Raw genomic sequence first — 8,033 nt, forward strand, 5'->3', positions numbered from 1 at the left:
GACGCTCGAGGCGGTGGACTGGAGCGAGTTGCCGGGGACGGGCGAGCTCGCTACCGGCCGCCCACGATGTGGAGAGACGGCTGCCGTCCGTGAGGGAGCGGAGGAGTCGGCGCCGTTCGCCAGGTGGCCGGAGCCTGCTGCCTCCGCCGGAACGGGGAGGAGCAGGGAACGGGGGACTCCTGCCGGCTGCCCAAAACCGGAGGAGCCGTCGCCGTCCACCGGGCGGCGGAGGAGTGTCGTGCCGTCCGCCGAGGGCCGTCCAGTGCCACCGCCAGGCACCGCGGAGGAGATCACCCAGCTGGTGGAGGGCCGAGCAGCGGTGCGTCTGGGAACCGGAATTTTTATTTTTTTTTTTTCCTCTCTCCCCTCTCTCGTCTCTGTCGCTCCTCCTTCCATCTCCTTTTCTCTCGCCTCGCCTGTCCTACCCCCAGGTTCCCGCAGGTCCCCGGGAGCGGCCCCCCCGGAGGGAGGGGGGGGGGAGAGTAGAGCGCAGTCTCGGGAGTACCCCCCGGCCTGCGAGGGGCGATGGGGGTATGTGACGAGTGGGGCGGGGCCGAGGGACATGGGAGCGAGGCCGGGGGAGTGATTGGAGATGAACTACACCTGTTCGTCCCACCGGTCTCGAGGCCCATGGAGGAGATGGAAGGATATAAAACTGGAGCGACGACAGTGAAGGACGAGAGAGGACCAGGCCTGGGCTTTTAGTTGTGTTTTGGTTTTTATTTTATGCGCACCAGTCGTCCGTGAGGGGCTGGTGCGCTGTTTTGTGTTTATTTTGTTATTAAAATGTTTTTGATTGTCCGCCGGTTCCCGCCTCCTTCTTCCGGATGAATATGAAGGTTGATATCGTTACAAACAATAAATACAATAATAAATAATCAAGTAAATAATTAAAATACCTTACATTAAAACTTGTTGGATCCTGAAGAAGCAGAGTTCAATGTACCTCTTAAAAGTTGTGTGACTCAGGATATAAAAAGATCTCGAGCCAGGAAACATCCAAGAGGCGATCGCAGTCTCAACCGTCCGACCAGACATGTGATCTTAGCCAAAAAGCAGAGAAGCGATGCTGCTATGATGCAGCAGGGAGTTCAGCTCGGCCTGTGCACAGGCTCAGTCTTTGGTCAGGCGAAAAAGGTCGCTGCGACTGGCCACTTGGCACAGTAAGCAGAAAATCTTTTAAAAAAGACAATCAAACAAACATGAAAACAGCAACAGCTAGGCTACAGTCAGTCCAGTCAACTTGCAAAGTGAGGTCTGTGATAAATTTGTACTAAACCACCCACCAGGGGCTGATTTTTCAATAGCGTAAGTGACTTTGTTTCACACATGAATGCACAACACATACCCAGCATACGACAGAACTCCTCATACTGAATAGCTCTCTGGATCATTTAGCACCCAAAAAGAAAAAGAGATGAAGAACGATTTGTGAAATAAAAATAATTATATATATATATATATATATATATATATATATATATATATATATATATATATATATATATATATATAGGGAAAAAACCTTCAGTTTTGTATCACCAGCAATTGCAGGGGAGAGTGCAGTCCCCCACTTCCATAAATTATGCAGTCAAGATTCCCACATTTGGGGAATTCGCAGGGGTCAGCATGGCCCAGAGTGCAATGGATTAGCCTCACTCTTTGTAAATAGCCTTCTTGATCATGGTGTCTCCCCTGCCAGGTAAGTATGAAGGCCCAGCCAGCCAGTCAGAGGTACGATTTCCATCTCTACCATCCTCCTCAACGGTGGCCAACACTGGTTTTAGATGACTCCCTTTAACCAAAGACACCTGATTTAATGCATCAACTCATGAAAGACTCCAAGACCTCCGGTGGGTGCATCAGAGGAAAGATCACAATAAATGGCAACCACGGCATCTGTAAGGGCAGAGCTCATTACTTGATATGCTATTCGTCAAAAATATGTGGCAGACCCCAAAAAGGGGAAGCACGCCATTCGTGGAGATACTGCAATACTAGGTCGATGCATGGAGTGGATGGAGCAAGCCCCGACTCCAGCTCCATGATCCAAAAAATCCATTTAATATATAGTCCCCAGATGGGGGACATATCAGATATTAAACTGATGACAACAAATTCACAAGTTAACCACTTGAAACAAAAGCATACACATTTTCACTTTGAACATATAGGTCCCAAGCCTACAGAACTCAAAAATCGCTCTGAACTCAAAAATTATTTCATATAAAGTGAAAAAGCAACCCATTACAATCAGCACCTCATAACCAGGCCTAGATCTTTAATTCCCAAAACTTTATCCCACCCCTACCCAAGGGAGTACCCCATACAGCCCTCATTTAATACTATCCCCCCACCCAGTGCTTGCCCCCTTCCACGTTCTCTTTATCTTCATAGCCCTCCTCATTACTATCTTGATCCGTAGAGTTCTGACTTACAGAGTCCTCCAATTTACTGTATTTGCATTTTGCAATTTACCCAGTATGAACTCTCCCTCGTTGGTGGGCTCCTTATCCACCTCCAACACATCAGAAAGAACCTCTGTGAAGTCCAAATCTGTCCATCCCAGAGACGGATTAAGCAGCTCTTCCGATCCCACTTCTTTAACCCCCTTTCCATCTAGGGACAAAGCTATCAGATCCCCCATGGCTCCATCTGCTTGTTCCTTCACACTAGCACACTCCTGACTTGATGCACTCCTACTTCCCTGATCATTTGCACCTTTTGTTTGTTGAAGATGCCCCTCTCTTTCTGCTGGTAAACTGCTGAGAATGGCATCCAGGTCTGCCTGCAGATCATCACCCTCCTTCTATATGCTTGCATATGACTTGTTTCTTGATGGACAGGTACCGTAAAGGTGATCGGGCTTGCCGCAGATGCTACAGAGCTTTGGTGCAGGGCAGGCCAAAGCAATGTGGTCTGCCACCCCTCAAAAATGACAATGCTGTCCTTCACAGTCTGTTTCAACATGGCCTTCTCCTCCACATCTCCTGCAATATATGGGCAGCCCAGGGTAGTAAAGGAAACCCCTGTTAGGCCCAATGGAAATGGACCTTGGTAGGTGCACTAGACTTCCAAGGACTGATGAATCCACCCGGAGCTTCACAAAAAAACACCTCATTCCAGTCCAGATCCCAAACCGATCCCTCACACGCTCACCTCCTTTCACAGCCTCAAAGTGCCTCTCAAGGAAATCATTACCTCCGCATCCAATATAAAAGGATTATACAGATGGATTGTGAGAGGTAAGTAATCCTGTGCAAACAAAGGGAGCAAACACAATCCTTCCAACAGCTTGTGCTTTTTCTTCCCCCAAGACTAAAAAAAAAAAAACTTCACGCAGTTCGTTACATTGAAGAAGGTCAGGTCCATAAATCCTATTGTTTTAAAGTCCTGAAGACAGAACACTGATGAGACTGCTACATTAAAAACTCCTTTCAAGATGACCACGACCACAGATTCCCTCCTGAAGTTTTACTTTACAGACCGGACTCATCCTGAAGCACTTGAATCTGTACAATATTCATCAACCGCGCCATCATGGCCAGCAAAGTAACATCTCTTAACATAACATATTAGCAACATAGCCATCAAAAATGTAAATGTAAGGTCTGCTGGACGAGCTTTCTGGAAAAGTCTATACGGGACATACCCATGAGCTTTCATTCAACCTCCTTGAATAAAAAGCGCACGCTGTGTACAAATTTAAAGCAAGCATCTAATTTTTTTTGTGCAATAAAATCCAAGTACAATTTTGATACCTTACAATGTTAGGTAGGTTATTCCAGAGTTTAGGCGCCAAATAGGAAAAAGATCTGCCGCCTGCAGTTGATTTTGATACTCTAGATATTATCAAATTGCCTGAGTTTTGAGAACGTAGTGGACGTATAGAGGATTATAATGTAAAAGGAGCTCATTCAAATACTGAGGTGCTAAACCATTCAGGGCAATATTTTAAAATCTATACAATGTTTGATAGGGAGCCAGTGCAGTGTTGACAGGACCGGGCTAATATGGTCATACTTCCTGGTTCTATGAAGAACTCTTGCTGCTGAATTTTGGACTAGCTGTAGTTTTTATTTACTAAGTGTGCAGAACAACCACCCAATAAAGCATTACAATAATCTAACCTTGAGGTCATAAATGCATGGATTAACATTTCTGCATTTGACATTGAGAGCATAGGCCGTATTTTAGATATATTTTTGAGATGGAAAAATGCAGTTTTACAAATGCTAGAAACGTGGCTTTCTAAGGAAAGATTGCGATCAAATAGCACACCTAGGTTCCTAACTGATGACGAAGAATTGACCGAGCAGCCATCAAGACTCAGACAGTGTTCTAGGTTATCACATGCAGAGTTTTAGGTCCTATAATTAACACCTCTGTTTTTTCATAATTTAGCAGTGAGAGATTACTCATCATCCAGTTTTTTATATCGACTATGCATTCCATTAGTTTTTCAAATTAGTGTGTTTCACCGGGCCGAGAAGAAATATAGAGCTGAGTATCATCAGCATAACAGTGAAAGCTAACACCATCTTTCCTGATGATATCTCCCAAGGGTAACATATAAAGTGTGAAGAGTAGCGGCCCTAGTACTGAGCCTTGAGGTACTCCATACTGCACTTGTGATCGATATGATACCTCTTCATTCACTGCTACGAACTGATGGCGGTCATATAAGTATGATTTAAACCATGCTAATGCACTTCCATTAATGCCAACAAAGTGTTCAAGTCTGTGCAAAAGAATGTGGTGGTCAATTGTCTCAAACACAGCACTATGATCCAATAGAACTAATAGAGAGATACAACCATGATCAGATGATAAGAGCAGGTCATTTGTAACTCTAAGGAGAGCAGTCTCAGTACTATGATACGGTCTAAATCCTGACTGGAAATCCTCACATATACCATTTTTCTCTAAGAAGGAATATAATTGTGAGGATACCACCTTTTCTAGTATCTTGGACAGAAAAGGGAGATTCGAGATTGGTCTATAATTAACTAGTTCTTTGGGGTCAAGTTGTGGTTTTTTGATGAGAGGCTTAATAACAGCCAGTTTGACGGTTTTGGGGACATATGCTAATGACAATGAGGAATTAATAATAGTCAGAAGAGGATCTATGATCTATGTTGGGAAATGTCAACACTTGTTGAGGCTTTATTTTTCATTAATTTAGCCACTGAATTGAATAAATACCTGGGGTTATGTTTGTTTCAAGTAATCAGATCTAGCAGTTTTTAATGCTTTTCTGTAGGATAGGTTACTTTCCCGCCAAGCAATACGAAATACCTCTAGATTTGTTTTCCTCCAGCTGCGCTCCATTTTTCGGGCTGTTCTCTTTAGGGTGCGAGTATGCTCATTATACCATGGTGTCATACTGGTTTCCTTGACCTTCCTTAAGCGTAAAGGATAAATTGTATTTAAAATGCTAGAAAAGATATAGTCCATAGTTTCTGTTACATCATCAAGTTGTTCTGAGGTTTTGGATATGCTAAGGAATTCGGATACCAGGTAGATAACTTAAAAAGCAGTCTTTTGTCGTAGAAGTGATGGTTCTTCCATACTTGTTACAAGAAGTAGAATTTACAATTTTGGCTATATGAAGTTTTCACAAAACTAAATAATGATCTGAGATATCATCACTTGGCTGCATAATTTCAACACTATCAACATCAATTCCATGTGACAGTATTAAATCTAGAGTATGATTTCGACAATGAGTAGGTCCTGAAACGTGTTGTCTAACCCCAATAGAGTTCAGAATGTCTATAAATGCTGATCCCAATGCATCTTTTTCATTATCAACATGGATATTAAAATCACCAACTATTAAAACTTTATCTGCAGCCAGAACTAACTTGGATATAAAATCAACAAACTCTTTAATAAAGTCTGTATGGTGCCCTGGTGGCCTGTATACAGTAGCCAGTACAAACATCACAGGGGATTTATCATTAATATTTGTTTCTCTGGATAATGTTATATGAAGCACCATTACTTCAAACGAGTTATACTTGAAGCCTGCCCTCTGAGAAATCCTGAAAACGTTGTTATAAATTGAAGCAACACCTCCCCCTTTGCCTTTTAGATGCGGCTCATGTTTATAACCGTAATCTTGGGGGGTGGACTCATTTAAAATAATGTAATCATCAGGTTTTAGCCAGGTTTCTGTCAAACAGAGCACATCTAGATTATGATCAGTGATCATATTGTTTACAAAAAGTGTTTTTGTAGAAAGGGATCTGATATTCAATAAGCCAAACTTTATCATTTGTTTATCCGTATTGCATCTGTTTTTTATTTGTTGAACCTCAATTAAATCGTTACTCTTAACTTGGTTTGGACGTTTTTTGAAAAAAAAAAAGTGACGTGACATACGGCCAAGTATGGTGACCCATACTCAGAATTCGTGCTCTGCTTTTAACCCATCCAAAGTGCACACACACAGCAGTGAAGACACACACACACCGTGAACACACACACGGAGCAGTGGGCAGCTATTTATGCTGCGGCGCCCGGAGAGCAGTTGGGGGTTCGGTGCCTTGCTCAAGGGCACCTAAGTCGTGGTATTGAAGGTGGAGAGAGCACTGTACATGCACTCCCCCCACCTACAATTCCTGCCGGCCCAAGACTCGAACTCACAACCCTTCGATTGCGAGTCCGACTCTCTAACCATTAGGCCACGACTTCCAAAATGTATTTTTGACTGTATTTTCGAGTTCAGAATTAACTGACCTCTGTGACGTGAGGCAGCAAGCAGAAGGTCGGTTTAGCCAGTCTGTCTGCTTCCTGACCTGGGCCCCAGTTAGTCAAGTATAAACTCTAAGACTATTTGCCATATTTCTAGAGAGAAGAGCGGCGCTACCCCAGGAGGGATGAAGACCAAGAAGATCTTTTCAACAGGTCAGGTCTGCCCCAAAAGCTCGTCCAATTGTCTATGAAACTTATGTTATTCTGTGGGCACCACTTAGACATCCAGCCATTGAGTGATGACAATCTGCTATGCATCTTGTTACCACGGTAAGCAGGGAGGGGGCCAGAGCATATTACAGTGTCTGACATCATGCTTGCAAGTTCACACACCTCTTTAATGTTATTTTTAGTGATCTCCGACTGGCGAAGTCGAACATCATTAGCGCCGGCATGAATAACAATCTTACTGTATTTACGTTTAACATTAGCCAGCACTTTTAAATTTGCCAAAATGTCAGGCGCTCTGGCTCCCGGTAAACATTTGACTATGGTGGCTGGTGTCTCTATATTCACATTCCGTACAATAGAATCGCCAATTACTAGGGCACTTTCATCAGGTTTCTCAGTGGGTGCATCACTGAGTGGGGAGAACCTGTTTAATGTTTTGATTGGAACAGAAGAGCGGTGTTTTGACCCACGACTACGCTGCCTCACTGTCACCCAGTTGCCCTGCTGCAGGGGCTCTGTTTCCGGAACTGAACAATGTATAGGAATCCCTGAGCTAGACGCATCCAAAGCCGTATCTAGAGCCCTAACATTCTTACTGTCCTCAATTAAAGTTTGGATGCGTGTCTCTAATTCTGAAATCTTCTCTGTCAGCCTAACTATTTCCCTGCATTTATCACATGTGAATCCCTCATCTGCAACAGAGATAGATAAACTGTACATGTGGCAAGAGGTGCAAATAACAATAGCAGGAGAAGCCATTACTCACCGTGCTTGATGAAATATTCTTAACACAGTTGTTTGATGAACTTGTGAAAAACTAGAGAGAGAGAGAGAGGAGAGGAGAAAAGAAAACAGCGATAGGTTCGAGTGAAAACGCTAACGACAAGCTAACGAGTGCTAATGCAATGCAATTGTACTGCACTCACGGATATAAAATAAAAGTGAACGATCAAAATTAATCTGAAAAGATTGATCGATAATATCAGAAATATGGTGTGAATTAAGTATCACTTTAAAAAAACAGAGTGAAATCTCCCTCTTTGCGATCTAAGCCCCTCCAGGATACAAGTGAAGTGAGTGAGTGAGTGAAGTGACATTCAGCC

General features: G+C 43.4%; 1 non-coding gene and 1 pseudogene across 1 annotated transcript; both read right to left on the minus strand.

Annotated features, from left to right (window-relative positions):
- Positions 1 to 1,551: 1,551 nt before the first annotated feature.
- On the minus strand, positions 1,552 to 1,710 carry LOC132134440 (U1 spliceosomal RNA). Its single transcript, XR_009429582.1, has one exon. It is a non-coding gene; the product is annotated as a U1 spliceosomal RNA (small nuclear RNA).
- A 254-nt stretch (positions 1,711 to 1,964) lies between these two features.
- On the minus strand, positions 1,965 to 2,144 carry LOC132134435 (U2 spliceosomal RNA; annotated as a pseudogene).
- Between the last annotated feature and the right edge of the window lie 5,889 nt (positions 2,145 to 8,033).

Source organism: Carassius carassius, unplaced genomic scaffold (genome assembly GCF_963082965.1).
Source record: "Carassius carassius unplaced genomic scaffold, fCarCar2.1 SCAFFOLD_138, whole genome shotgun sequence".
In the NCBI taxonomy this organism is placed as follows: domain Eukaryota; kingdom Metazoa; phylum Chordata; class Actinopteri; order Cypriniformes; family Cyprinidae; genus Carassius; species Carassius carassius.